We start from the raw sequence: 14,960 nt of genomic DNA, 5'->3' as shown, positions 1-14,960 counted from the left end.
TATGTACAGGCTGTAGTGAGTACAAGCTATGTACAGGATATGAACAGGATATAAATATGAAAAACTATACAGAATATGAAATAAATAACTTTACAGAAATCTGAGATATACAGCTATACAGAAATGGGAACTATGCAAGTTGTAAACAGTTGTAGAATTAAAAATTATCGTATGATTATTTACACAGAACTATACAATAGTGCAGTTAAGAGTCTATATAAAGTGCTAGTGGTTGTGAGTGGTGGTTCAGTCCATGTTATTGTTGTGTGTTTGAGGGTACAGTTGTCCATTGTGGGTGTGTGTGTGTTCAGTCCATGTGTTAACGTGGGTCAGATGTCAGGAGGCAGAGTTCAGGAGTCTGACAGCTGTGGGGAAGAAGCTGTTCCGGTACCTGGTGGTCTTAGTCCGGAGGCTCCTGTAGCGCCTCCCAGAGGGCAGGAGGGTGAAGAGTCCATGTGATGGGTGACTGGGGTTTTTGATGATTTTCCCAGCCCTCTTCAGACACCGCTTCCTGTAGATGTCTTTTATGGCAGGAAGTGGTGCTCCGGCGATGCGCTGGGCAGTTTTCACGACCCTCTGCAACGCCTTCCGGTCCGAGGCAGAGCAGTTCCCGTACCAGACTGTTATACAGTTGGTCAGGATACTCTCGATGGTGCAGCGATAGAAGTTCACCAGGATGTCTGAGGATAGGTGGTTCTTCCTCAGAGTCCTCAAGAAGAAGAGGCGCTGGTGAGCCTTCTTGACCAGCTTGGAGCAGTTGGTCGTCCAAGTGAGATCCTCGGAGATGTGGACTCCCAGGAACTTGAAGCTGCTCACACGCTCCACAGCCGTCCCCTTAATGTGGATGGGTGGATGTGGGTCAGCATTCCTCCTGTAGTCCACGATGGGCTCCTTGGTCTTCTCGGTGTTAAGCAGCAGGTTGTTTCTGTCGCACCACTCAGCCAGACGATCCACCTCCTCCCTGTAGGCGGCCTCATCGTTGTCACTGATGAGGCCAATCACCGTGGTGTCATCTGCAAACTTAATGATGGTGTTAGAACCACCAGCACGTCTGCAGTCGTGGGTGAAGAGGGAGTAGAGGAAAGGGCTCATCACACAGCCTTGTGGTACACCGGTGTTCATCGTGATTGTAGATGAGCAGTGGTTATCCAGCCGGACATGTTGGGGGCGGTTGGTCAGGAAGTCCAGTAACCATTTGCAGATGTTGGAACTGATGCCCAGGTCTGTCAGTTTCCTGATGAGTTGTGAGGGGTGGATTGTATTGAATGCTGAACTGAAGTTGTTGTTGTTGTCCAGGTGTGAGAGAACAGAGTGCAGTGCGATGGAGACTGCATCCTCTGTGCTCCTGTTCTGGCGGTATGCGAACTGGTGGGGGTCCAGGGTGGGGGGGAGACAGGATTTGAAGTGTGCTAGGACCAGCTGCTCTAAGCACTTAGTGATGATGGGGGTGAGTGCTACTGGGCGGTAGTCATTGAGGCTAGATGGGTTGGAGTTTTTGGGGTATCGGGACGATGGAGGTGGATTTGAAGCAGGCCGGTACCACAGCGTGGGCCAAGGACAGGTTGAATATGTCTGTCAGCACTCCTGCAAGCTCCCCAGAACACGCTCTGAGAACACGCCCGGGGATGCCATCAGGACCTGCAGCCTTGTGGACATTGATCCTGCTCAGCACCACTCCTACATTGGTGGGGGAGAGAGTCAGAGGTTGGTGGTCTGGCGTCACGTCTGCTTTGGTTGTGGTTGTGGGGTTCCCTCGCTCAAAACGAGCATAAAAGTTGTTGAGCTCGTTGAGGAAGGAGACATCAGAGGATGCGGGGGAGGGTTTGGTGGTCCTGTAGTCTGTAATGGTCTGGAGTCCTTGCCACATGCGTCGGGGGTTGGAGTTGGAGAAGTGTTCTTCTACCTTCTTTTTGTAATGGTGTTTGGCTTTTTTGATGCCCTTCTTTAGATTAGCCCTGGCTGTACTGTAGGCGTGTGCATCTCCTGACCTAAAGGCAGTGTTGCGGGCCTTCAGGAGGAGACGAACATCCCGGGTCATCCAAGGTTTCTGGTTGGGGTACATGGTGATCCTTTTCTGGGTGGTGACACTGTCTGTGGTTTTGGAGATGTAATCCAGTACAGATGAGGCGTAGTGGTCCAGGTCTGTGTGGGTGAACATATTCCAGTCTGTGTTTTTAAATCTGTCCTGGAGCACTGCATCTGTCCCCTCTGGCCACACTTTAATTGACTCCAAGGTTCCTCACAGTAGTGGTGTGCGGATCGATACTGAAATATCGATTCTTCTGATACCAGTAATTTATGTTCTAGAATCGATTCTCACATTAAAATATCGATATTTTAGTACTTTGGGCTAAATTTGTAGTTTATCATTAACAGGAACACAGTTAAGAAAGAAACTATATCATTCAGATCTTCTAAATTTGAAGGAAATACTTCCTCTTACGGCTTTCATAGTCATATGCGAAACACGGCTGTATAAATGTGTCGCAGCCCCTTGGCGTACGCATTCACAACAATGGCTGAGCGTAAACAGAGTCATGTGTGGACATATTTTATCTCCAAAAACGCGGTTTGCATCTTGGCTGTTTGTATGGCTGTTTATACATGCTCCCTAGGGAAGCATGTATAATAAAAACAGAATTGGTCCTAGCACTGAACCCTGTGGAACTCCATAATTAACCTCAGTGTGTGAAGAGGACTCTCCATTTACATGCACAAATTGGAGTCTATTAGATAGATATGATACAAACCACTGCAGCACAGTACCTGTAACACCTACAGCATGTTCTAATCGCTCTAATAGGATATTATGGTCGACAGTATCGAACGCTGCACTGAGGTCTAGCAGGACAAGCACAGAGATGAGTCCACTGTCAGAGGCCATAAGAAGATCATTTGTAACCTTCACTAAAGCTGTTTCTGTGCTGTGATGAGCTCTGAAACCTGACTGAAACTCTTCAAATAAGCCATTCCTCTGCAGATGAACTGTTAGCTGTTTGACAACTACTCTTTCAAGGATGTTTCATATGAAAGGAAGGTTGGAGATTGGCCTATCCGATTATTAAGTGATGACGTGACGAATCCTACTTCCGGGTCTAAAGCAGTCTGCGTTTAATATGGCTTTTGTGTTGTTAACATAATTAATGTTTTGTATTTTCTTCTATTTAATCTCAAAAAGCTCCTAAAAAAAAGTCAGTGATCACTGCTGACCTCCCTCGGCTTTTATTACCGCTAATTATTTATTTAAGCTCAGTTTTTAAAACCTTAGGCTGTAACTACAGCCCAGCCCATGCAGCAGTATATGAATGACTAACCTCGTATTGTGGATGGATTATCTCAGTTGTTCTCCTGGCTGAAGTTTGGTCCTTTTACAGCATCCTACCATGCGATTACATTTGTTCCTGACCACTGAGAACCCTCACGTTAACTTTTATCGAGTGGAAAAAAAGTTAGCTTGTTTATATTATGCTAACATAGCTGTGTCGCTAGCGGTCACGTAGCACATCATTATATACCAGCTAGCCAAACTTCAGTAACCCTACAAACGTCACTGCTGTTTAGTTTTCTGTCTTCATTTATGTTGGAAGTGATAGCAGAGCTGTACGTTTTAATTTGTTTCCAAAACCCCGCAGTCAGGACATGCTATATTGTATTTAGATGGAAGCTAGCGAGCTAACTTCCTGCTAACTTCTAACTCTGTTAAATGTCATAAATTCCGTTTTCATGGATGCCTGGATGTTAAACTCAGTTGTTACACCTGGTAGAGCAGAACGCTGATCATTTTATTAAAGATGAAAGACTTTAGACAGTTTTTCAACTCTCAGAAATGCCACAGTGATCGTTTGATATATGGACCTGCAGCGGAGTTTAGGCCCTGACACGGCTAGTGACGTCAGACTGAACGATCGGATAATTAGCTAAGACTGCTGGGTCTAGAGATGCTTTTTGAGTAAAGGTTTAACTACAGCCAGCTTGAAGGCCTGTGGTACATAGCTGATTATTAGAGATAGGTTGATCATATTTAAGATTGAAGCATTAATTAATGGCAGGACTTCTTTGAGCAGTTTTGTAGGAATGGGGTCTACAAGACACGTGAAGTTAACTCAGAAAGATCAATTGGAGAAAAAGAGTCTAAATCAATAGCAATGGTACTGAAAGTAGCTGTAGATAATGTTACGTCTGTGGGATGATTATTGGTCATTTTTTCACTAACGGTTAAAATTGTATTTGTGAAGAAGTTCATGAAGTCATTACTAGTTAGCATTAAAGGGATGGTTGGCTCAACAGAGCTCTGACTGTTTGTCAGCCTGGCTACAGAGCTGAAGAGAAACCTGGGGTTGTTCTTATTTTCTTCAATCAGTGATGAATATTAAGATGTTCTGGCTTTGCGGAGGGCTTTCTTATAAAGCAACAAACTATTTCTCCAGGCTAAATGATGATCTTCTAAATTTGTGACACGCCATTTCCTCTCCAGCTTACGAGTCATCTGCTTTAGGGTACGTGTTTGAGAATTATACCACGGAGTCAGGTACTTCTGATTAGAGACCTTAGTTTTCACAGGAGCTACAGTATCCAGAGTCGTACGTAGTGAGGAGGTAAAATTATTAACAAGATAATCGACCTCTGTTGGGGTAGCGTTCAGGTAGCTGCTCCCCTGTACAGGGCATTGAAGATGATAACAGTGGGTGGATTATATTCTTAAAATTAGTTACAGCAATTTCAGAAAGACATCTACTGTGATAAAGTCTACTCTCCACTGCTGTGCAATCAATTATTGTAAATGTAAATTTTATCAGGAAATGATCAGACAGCAGAGGGTTTTCAGGAAACACTGTTAAAGTTTCACAGCTGGGGTGGATAAGACTAAGCATCAGACTTTCAAATGATCAGAGCTTCCTGAACTGCTGTCCATCTACACCAAGCGGTGCAAGGCCAAAGCCAGGAAGATTATGATGGACCTCTCCCATCCCAACAATGGACTCTTCTCAGTGCCACCAAGAGGACCAGAGCAGACTGCAGTTTTTCCTCTGTGTGGGAAAGGCCAGGCTGGGGCTGTGCAGGGCACACAGGAGGTTATGGTTGCTCCTCAAGTTCAGGCCGACAGGAACCCTTTGGCTCGCTCCCTGATCCAGGCACCGTGGAATCTGCTGGTTGGAGCTCAGACAAAACAAGCATATACACACAGAGGATAACAAAGGAACATGCCACAGATGGGAACACAGCTGACACTAACCTGACTGACGAGACAGGGGAGGCAAAACTAATACACATGAAACAGGAGACTAACACACGGAGACTCAGACGTGACACAGGGGATAAACTGAACAAATAACAAAAGCCAGAAGCTAGAAATCAACTCAGATGCACTACAGAAAGGTAAACTATAAAGAAGTAACACTCAAGCCATCTCCTAAATAAACAGAAAGGAACATGAGTCCACAACTAACTCAGAAAACACTGGGTCAGAGACATGCATCTTGATGCATGCTCAGTCATCCAGGTAAGTAAATCCCAAAGGTTAATTCTGTTCATCTGGACGTTTTCAGTGGGAGAAACGTTTTGTTACTCATCCAAGTGACTTCTTTATGATGTAAAATGTAATGCAGACACCAAACATATTTTAAATTAAAATACATTAGCTTTAACGTGCTATTAAAAATGATCTGGAAAGCTTTATTACCAAAGATTCATTATGCAGCAAGTTTTACGTCTGCATCCACTCGCAGTCAGACAGAGTCCTTCTGTTTTCACTGTGTGATTGAATAGGATCAAATTGAGAATTATTTCAGACCTGTTTATGGTAATACAGTGATAACTTGGTGAAATTTGTTTTGTATTGCTGACTGCATACACATTAAATTAACACTACCTTCTTAGATTCACAGTCCAGCCAGAACCTCATAGATCTGCAACACAAGTCCTCCACAAATAGTGACATAGTTGTGATTTACCTTCTAAGTAACACAGCGGCTCAGGAACTTTTCTTTTCTGTTGGAATATAACAACTGTGCATCTGCTTTGAGATTGAAAGTGGTTGGTTGTCAGTGTAATCACTGGAAAACCAATTTTATTTTTCTGGTTACCTAAAGGGTCCCATCCTGTTTTTCCTCTAGTGTGACTGAGCCATTGACTTGCTAGAATATTGTGCTGAGCTGCTCCTACCTGCCGGTGGCGAGATAGCATGCCAACCTGTTGACCTAAAGGCTACAGTAGTTTGCCAGGCTTTGCAAGGAAATGAACCTTCATTCTTCAGTTGACTTCTTTTAGATTCTAGTCAGGGCTGTGTCACGACTACTGTAGATTTTTATCACTTAACATCCAAATATAATTTGTATGTGAACAAACTGCACTGAAACAAAAGCATTTTCTTTCATCCCTCTTTAAATACTCTCTGGGTGTGTTCATTACTACCCATACACATACAGTAGTTTAGATTGCTCATGTAGGCTGTGCAGTAGCCTGCCTGCTCTACCTACACATTTGAAAAGACAATGAAACTTAGTCTGTGTCTGGATATGTTATTACAAACACTTGTCTGTTTCATTTTGGAAAGACAAGCTCGTAAAAAAACAACTATCCTACAGGAAACAGTTTTATGATGTCTAGCACACAAATCCCCAGACCTTCACTTTTTCAGATTTCAGGCTTTTTCCACTCTCACAACCCTCAGCTCTGTTTTTGTCATTTGGTCCACTGCTAAGGAACTGCTGCTTAGTTCCCAAATGTCCTCACGTGGCAGAAACAATACCAGTGCAGTTCAGATGTTTATGTGCTTGAAGTCATTTGTCACACATTTGCGTGTGCACATACAGTTTATCTTGTGAGTCTTAACTATCACTGAAATGCAGGCAGATCCTGCTCATTGAAGTTTTTCACTCATTTCTTCATGTTTCCAACAGGCTTTTGTTCAGATCTGTCTCTCCCATCTCTCTGTGTAGCTCACCTGTACCACTACACTTGTGTCTTTTCCACGTCTGCCCCCCTTTCTTTCTGTCACCTAATGGTACAGTCCTAGTCTGTCTCTGTATGTGTTTGGCCCTGCCTGCATTTTCATCAAGGCTGGAGATTTGGCTTCCACATAGCCGCAGGCCATTGACAGTTATGTAACAATATAATTGTTATGTCTGATATCATTGGGCCATAAGTTTGACACCCCTGGTCTAGTTGATTTGTATCATCTTGTAGGGTGGATAACTAAAGGTGGGTAGTAATGAAATGTATGCAATAATACTGCCCGAGGGAAGCATGTATAAAGTAAAAGTATGGTCCCAGTGTGAAGAAAACTCTGTTAGACAGATATGATTCAGACCATTGCAGTGAAGTTCCATCCATCCACCTTCTTCCACTTATCTGGAGCCGGGTTGTGGGGTCAGCAGCCCAAACAGAGAAGCCCGAACCTCCCTCTCCCCAGCCACCTCCTCCTCCTGCATTCCCAGGCCAGCCGAGAGATATAATCTCTCAAGCAAGATTCAAGATTCAAGATCTTTTGTTTGTCACGTGCATAGTTATACAATTAAAACACACACTGAAAGGTGACCTGATATACCCCTCGAGGTTGCAAAAGAGAGAAAACATTTTACACAGTAAGTAAGTAAATATATACAAAGACGACATTATGTGCAGCAAGTGAGTGAATTATATACATTAAGAAAAATATATAAAATCAAATAAAGCAATCTGGAAATTTGCAGTTTGAAATCTGAGAATGCACATTGTGTGAGTGGGGTCTTGGGCCGCAGTGAAGCCAGAGGATCAGGCATGATATGAGAATGTGATAACAATGAGTCCTGTCTCAGTCAGTTATGGTTGATTGGCAGGACGGGGGACCTTCTGCCTGATTGCAGAAGTTGGAACAGTTTATTGCTGGGATGGGACGAGTCTTTCAATATCTAAGCTGCTCTAGTCCAGCATCTCCTGGTGTAAATGTCCTGAAGGGAGTGGAGAGCAGCCTGTAGCTGTGTTCTGCTGTACAGATCACTCTCTGAAGAGCTTTTTTGTCCTTGACACAGCTGTTTCCATACCAGGATGTGATGTTCAGTGCGAGGATGCTCTCCACAGCTCCTGTATAGCAAGTCCTAAGGAACACTGGAGAGACCCTGAACTTCCTCAGTTGTCGGAGGTGGTACAGGCGCTGCCTAGCCTTTTTGGACTGGACCAGCTCGGGTGCCTCCTCCAGGTGGGACATGCCCGGAACACCTCACCCAGGAGGCATCCTTGTCAGATGCCTGAACCACCTCAGCTGGCTCCTTTTGATGTGGAGGAGCAGCGGCTGTATGCTGAGCCCCTCCCAAATGGCTGAACTTCCCACCCAATCTCTAAGGGAGAGGCCAGCCACCCTTCAGAGGAAGCCCATTTCTGCTGCTTGTATTCGCGATCTCGTTCTTTCAGTCACTACCCACAGCTCGTGGCCATAGGTGAGGGTAGGGACATGGATTGACCAGTAAATTGAGAACTTTGCTTTTACACTCAGCTCTCTCTTCACCACGATGGCGTCCACATCACTGCAATCAGTCTGTCGATCTCCCGTCACTCAGGATATTTATACTCCTCCACCTGGGGCAGGAACTCGTTCCTCACTCAGGGTGAGGAACGAGTTCACACTGCTTCACACTCGGCTGCGAACCATTCCAGTGCCAGCTGGAGGCCATCAGCTGATTAAGCCATCAGAACCACATCATTCAAGGATTCAAGGAGCTTTATTTGTCATTCGTATCACATGTTAACATGAGGTGGAACAAAATTATGTACACACGGTCCGGAGTGAAAAGAAACAAAAATGATGAAGAAACAGAATTTTTTTTTAAGTAATAAATAAATGATTGGGTTTCTTGTTGTTGTTGTGTTGGGGTTTTTTTAACAAACAGAAATGACAAGTAATAAGACAATACAATAAATAATACTATAACTAGAGTGCAACAACCTGAGTACCAGTATAGAGTGTGGGTATAAATGTAGGTGTAAATAAATACTTTAGCAGCAAAGGGCATGATGACCAGCATTGATAAAGTGATGGTGTCAGTAAGTGTCAGTAGTGATTAAGGTGCTACAATAAGAGTTCTTGTACATTATGCACTAAGAAGTCTAACAGCTTCTGGAGTGAAGCTGTTTCTCAGTCTGGTGGTTTTGCATTTAATGCTCCTCAGCCTCCTGCCTGCACACTCAGAAATTAAAGTACAGAAATGTACCTATAGGGGTACAATGGCTTGTCACTGGGGTGGTACCCTCTAAGGTACCGTTCTGTACCCTAAACTGTGGGTACTGATTTGTACCCTTGTAATTTGTACCTTTTACACGTCAAACCTGTACTTTAAAGGGCAAAATTGTACCCTTAGTATAAAGTACAAAAAAGAACCCTTAAAAGGAGTACAAAAATGTCTTTCTAAAGGTTCAGTATCTACACACAGATTTCCTATATTTTTCCTCTCAAGATTTGAAAAATTGAAGATACAAAGTCAAAAATACTTGTCACATTTATTACCTTCTTAAATACATTGCTTAACTGTTACATACAAACTGTTATCAACAGAGTATGTGTCATAAGCTGCAACATCAATTTCCTGTCCAGGTTTTAGCAACGTCCATTCACTATCAACTCTAACACTGTATGAATGAAAATGGTTGTCATATAACAGAGGAATGAGAATTTTTCCACAAAAGACCCACATTGTGTCAATATTAACACAACACCTGTTCTCTGTGTTTCCTATACACATGTCGTCTGAAAGATTCATATTTTTTGAAGGAAGAACAGCAGTCACTGAGTCCACAGGTTATATCAAAATTGGCATCATGGGAATGAATAAGTCCTATGTGCTGCATAAGCTTTGTCAAACTAAAGGTTCTTCTGCCACATTTGGAGCACTGATATGGCTGAGGCATGGTGGTCAATACAGAAGATTTATTTGTCTGGTGACTGTGATTGGCAGAGGCCGGTCCTCACCCTCATCTATTTTCACAATGTACTTTTGGAGAAAAATCAGGGTGTTCTTCAGATGTTTTGGATAAGCAAGGTTGAAGACAAAATACAAGCAGAAAGAAGAGATGATTCCTTCAAAAATACACGAGCTTCTGCACACTTCACTGCCATCCAACTTCACAATGTTTGGAGCGCTTCTGGAGAACACTGGTTTCCAGTCTTCATGAAGTAGCTGAACAGTTGGATAGGGGGTTTTAGGATGAACCTTTGAAGTCAAAAGAGAAGGTAGAGGAAAGCAATATATTAGTCTCTTAACAAAAGATACATTTGTTTTCTTTTTATATAGACTAAATATTTTAATACACACACCTCTCCAAGTATGACAAAGAGATCCAGTTTCTCCTTGAAGATGTATGGCAGGAATAAAAGTGCAGCCCTTGTGTCAAGATCTGCCAAAAAAACAACAAAACACAAGATCACCCATGCATTTTATCTGGCATTTCCAGTTACCTATAAAAATTATATAAAATGGAAGCCTTGAAGTTAAAAAAAAAAAAAAAAAAGCAAATACCCGGTAGGTCATCAGTGAGAGCCTCCTCTCTTGCATCAAGGTAGAGCTGGTAGAGTGGGGTTTTCCCTTGTGTAAGGTCAATCACCTTTGCTGCAACACATGAGAGCCCTTCACGAAATCGCTGGCTTACATTACCCGTTGTTGGTTGGATCCACCCGAGTTCGTTGCACAGCTACAAGTAAAAAATTAATTTTCAGTACAAAATAACAGTGTATGAAAATGAAATAATCTAAAGTTGATATTAATTATGTATGGTGCTGCATAATTATTTTTTTTTATAGAATTTAACAACAATAATGTAAGAAGTTACATGAACATACAAAAAAAGGAAAGAGGGACAGATGAAGAAAACAAGGTCAAGGGCAAATAAAATTTACTACTATAAACATGTTAAATGTGACAGCTATTTCCAAGTTCAATTCAGCTTTCTGACTTACACCAGTAGGCATCCCTAAGAAGGGGTACTTCTTCAACACATCCTCCACAGGCATACCATTTGCAATTTCTTTCTGCCGCCAAGCAAACGTTTACTGCACACGGTTATGAACCACCATGGTATCTGGTTGCATCTTCTGATATTGGCACTGTAAGACCTTTAAGTGGGCGTCTATGGATAATAAATCCTCTCCTTGGACGCATGGCCCCTTGAAAGAAAGCAAGAGTGAGAAGAGAAAGTCAAAACAGATTAGAAACCCAACATAAGACTAAATATACAATTAGAGCTGACACGATCTGTGCATCACAAAGAACTCGTATCGGTTAAAGTTAACCGATACCATGAACCAATATTTAAAATATGGAAACTCTGAAATAATTTCACATAAAATCTTAATTGTTAACTTGAAATTTTAGTTTTGGAGTCATATTTAAAATGTTTTTTTTTTTTTAAATCTAGTTCACCCTCTTTTAGCGCCTTCTAATTAATAATATTTTGTGAGGTAGAAGTATTAGCACTGGTACTTTGTATTAGCAAGTGCTCTAATCCAAGTATTGGTATTGTTTCGGTTTGAAAAAAAAGGGGTACAGTTGCATCCCTAATCCTTAGTTTTAGATGTAATAACAGAGGCAAGAACATTTTATAGCTCAAGATGTCCCTCACACCAACCTGACAAACATTTCTCTGACTTGTTCATTGACATTTATTAGGCTGCCCTCTCCTCGTAGAACCAAACTTCTCCTTACAACGCCTCACTGCCTCACTGTCGACTAGTGGTGCCCGCTCTGATTTGAATTTACGTCTCAAAGACATATGCCATGTGTGCTTGTTGAACAGAAACATAAGTTACTGTAAAAACAATCTACACAAAATACACCCAACAAAGAATCAGTAAACATACTTCATACAAACCTACTGAGAGGCTACAGATTGTCTTACTAACAAAACAAGATTGAAAAAAGCTTCACTTTTACTTTGTAATCTTGAAGGAACCTTATGCAAATTTTAAATTTAACTTACATAACCATTTCCCTCACGATCCTTGAGGAAAGGATACTTCATTACCAGCGTCTTCACAGCTTGCACATATTCAGAATTTGTGGGATACCTGTAATATCAGAAGAAACATAAGTGTTAGAGCAACTGCTGACAAACAAACTTTATCAAGTGTCAGTTATTGTTTCTTAGTAATGTAGCGTTTATTTTCAATATGACAGATTCAGCTTTTTCTAAAGCAACAAGCTAACATTACCCTGATTAACTTACATAGTATACTGTGCCACAGCTTCATATAGAACTCTGATTATTGTGTGTCTGTCCCTTGGATTTTTATGGCACGGTTCTTTGTTGTCCAGTTTTAGTTGGAGATTTTTGGGAAATCTTGGAATTTCAAAAGAGGCAGGTAGTCTCAAAGTATTTTCATTGCTGTGAAAACAGTTAAGCGTTTGTTTTTATTGCATGAATTGAAGTATAAAACACTACAGTAACAATACATATTGTAGAAACAATGATCATATTAACTAAATCCTAAAAGTGCATAACGGCCAACATGTATGTTTCAGACATACTAACTTCATTATAAATAAGAAAATACCTTATTGAAGTTGACGAAGTAGATGGTTGCCAGTCTTCTGGAGAGACAGTCTGTAGAGTCAGCGTCACTGAAGATTCCTTCATCCTTGACACAAATTGGTTGAATTTAACCTGCATTTTGAAGGATCCTTGGAAAAGGTATGCAACCATAGTCTCAGTAAGACCGCAGTCAACTGTGTCACCATCAACCTCATTGTCTGCAAGATAAATGGTAGTACAAACTTTAAATTCAATGTAAGGATATTTATCACCACATTTTTACATGGGTAAAAACCATATATCACACACATTAAAACCTTTTGTACAACTTCTTTCAGTTCAAAGAAATATTCATTTAAAAAAATCAGTAAATTAAATAAAATAAAGCAAATCTTTAGAGTGAATCCTCTTGATATGCAAAGTTTTCATTTTTAAATTTAGATGTTTGTTTGGGACTACTGGACACAGGAGAGCAGAGTCTGAGCATGCTTTTGTGCCCTTTCAAGTTTGGAAGAAAAAAAAAGACTAGAATGCTGTAATTTGTTAATATTCACTACTAAGGTGACTCCTTTCTCCAGATTTCCGACAGTTTCTGCCGTCTGTTCTTTCAGACCGATTACTTATAGCGATAACACCCGCAGGACCGTATTACAAGCTCAGATTACATGCTGAAAAAGTTCCCACATTGCTTAAAACGCGACTATCAAACCCCAGCTGCGACACCCTTGTTATATTTTAAACAAGTGCGGCGTCAAGATATTTCCTTTAAACGTTATATTCAGCCGCCCATGTGTGTTGATGGCCTTGGAATGGATGTAAAAACGTGATTTTATTAAACCATTAATACACTAACGGTAAACTGCATTCAGCTACCAGGGAATCAAATTTCGCGCCGTTCCGCTGCGCAGGGGTTACCGAACCCATAGACTGTGGCCGAACCACATATATAAGTTCAAACTTATACAAATACTATGTGTACACATTTTTCATTTTTCAGAACTGTGACCTCAACTTTACACATGAAACGTTTGTAAAAACGTTTGTAAAAAGACATAATTTGAGCTAAGAGAGTGCCGAAACTAGCTAAATTGCTAATATACGTTAAGCTAGGCTAAACCAATAATTAGTAATTACGCTACATTTTTCTTTAAATAAAACTTACCTCTGAAATGCTGAGCTTCAGCTTCGGTGACATCTAAGCCCCACTCTTGTATTTTTGTTAAGAGTTCCTCGGTTGAAAGTGAACAGAGCACACCAGGACTTGCAAGTTCGTAATCCATCTCCCTCCGTTGATAAAACAAAATGGCACCTGCTGCATTTACAGAAAATTCTAGAATCCACCAGCTATTCGTTGAGTTTCTTCTTCTACTTTTTGTTTGATGTTGTGAGGATGGGCTCAACTCGCACTCCGAGTTCAGTAAGGGTGCTTTTTTGCAATTCATCCAAATAGTTATACTTTAAAAAAAAAAACACTCTCTTAAAAAAATTTTTAAATGCCTTTTTACTTTTTTTTCTTTCAAATAAATTCATTGTTCTTAAAGCAGCTTAAAAATAAGGGGGGGGGGTTCAGGGAATACAAAAACAACAACAGCAATGAAAATAATAAAAAATAAAAACACTAAAATATATGCTTATATCAATACAGTTGCAAATAAATTACTGTCAAAAAGAATAAAAAACAAAAAACCTCTAATCAAAAAGAGCTTAATCAACCTGTACTTTATCTTTTGAAAGAATGGGTACAAATAAGTACTTTTCACAATTAAGGAACATGTATGTACCTTTCAGACGCTAAAAAAGGTACAGATAGTTACCCCGAGGTCCAATATTTGTCCTTAGACTGTATTAATGTCATTTTTGTACCTTGGGGCACAGTAATGTACCCCTTCCGTACCCCTATTTCTGACTGTGTGAGGGGAGTGGGACAAAGAGTGAGTGTGCTGGGTGAGTGGGGTCCTTCATGATACAGGTGGCACTCTTCCTGCATCTGGAGGTGTATATGTCTGTGACGGTTGAGAGGCTGCCTCCGACCACTCTCTGTGGAGCTTTCCTCTCTGCCACAGTGCAGTTTCCGTGCCACACATTGATGCCAGAGCACAGAACCTTCTCCACCGCACATCTGTAGAAGGAGATGAGGACTGAGCTCCGCATGCTTCAACCTCCTCAGGAAGTAGAGGCTCTGGTGAGCCTTCCTGATCAGGCTGGAAGTGTTGTTTTTCCAGGTGAGGTTGCTATACAGGTACGTACCCAGGTACTTGTAGCTGGGTACTACTTCGACTGCAGATCCTCCGACGTGCAGGGGTGTGTGTCTTCCCCTCCTGAAGTCCACAATCATCTCCTTCATCTTCTTCTCATTTAAGCAGAGATTGTTTTGCCTGCACCAGTCCTCCAAGTGTTCCACCTCCTTCCTGTAGCCGGTCTCATCATTGTTTGTGATCCAATCAACCACAGCATTATCCGCGAAA

General features: G+C 41.5%; 1 pseudogene across 1 annotated transcript; it reads right to left on the bottom strand.

The window, feature by feature from the left end:
• Positions 1 to 9,158: 9,158 nt before the first annotated feature.
• Positions 9,159 to 13,813, bottom strand: LOC308395821 (sterile alpha motif domain-containing protein 3-like; annotated as a pseudogene). The gene is made up of 9 exons: positions 13,658 to 13,813; positions 12,518 to 12,713; positions 12,190 to 12,348; positions 11,944 to 12,031; positions 11,593 to 11,748; positions 10,925 to 11,131; positions 10,488 to 10,659; positions 10,286 to 10,365; positions 9,159 to 10,181 (listed from the first exon to the last, which is right to left on the bottom strand). The product of its transcript is annotated as a sterile alpha motif domain-containing protein 3-like (transcript).
• Between the last annotated feature and the right edge of the window lie 1,147 nt (positions 13,814 to 14,960).

This window comes from Rhamphochromis sp. 'chilingali' (assembly GCF_963969265.1).
Source record: "Rhamphochromis sp. 'chilingali' genome assembly, chromosome: 4".
Classification (NCBI taxonomy): Eukaryota; Metazoa; Chordata; class Actinopteri; order Cichliformes; family Cichlidae; genus Rhamphochromis; species Rhamphochromis sp. 'chilingali'.
Note: the sequence above shows the minus strand (reverse complement) of the source record. Positions and strands in the feature narration are given on the sequence as shown.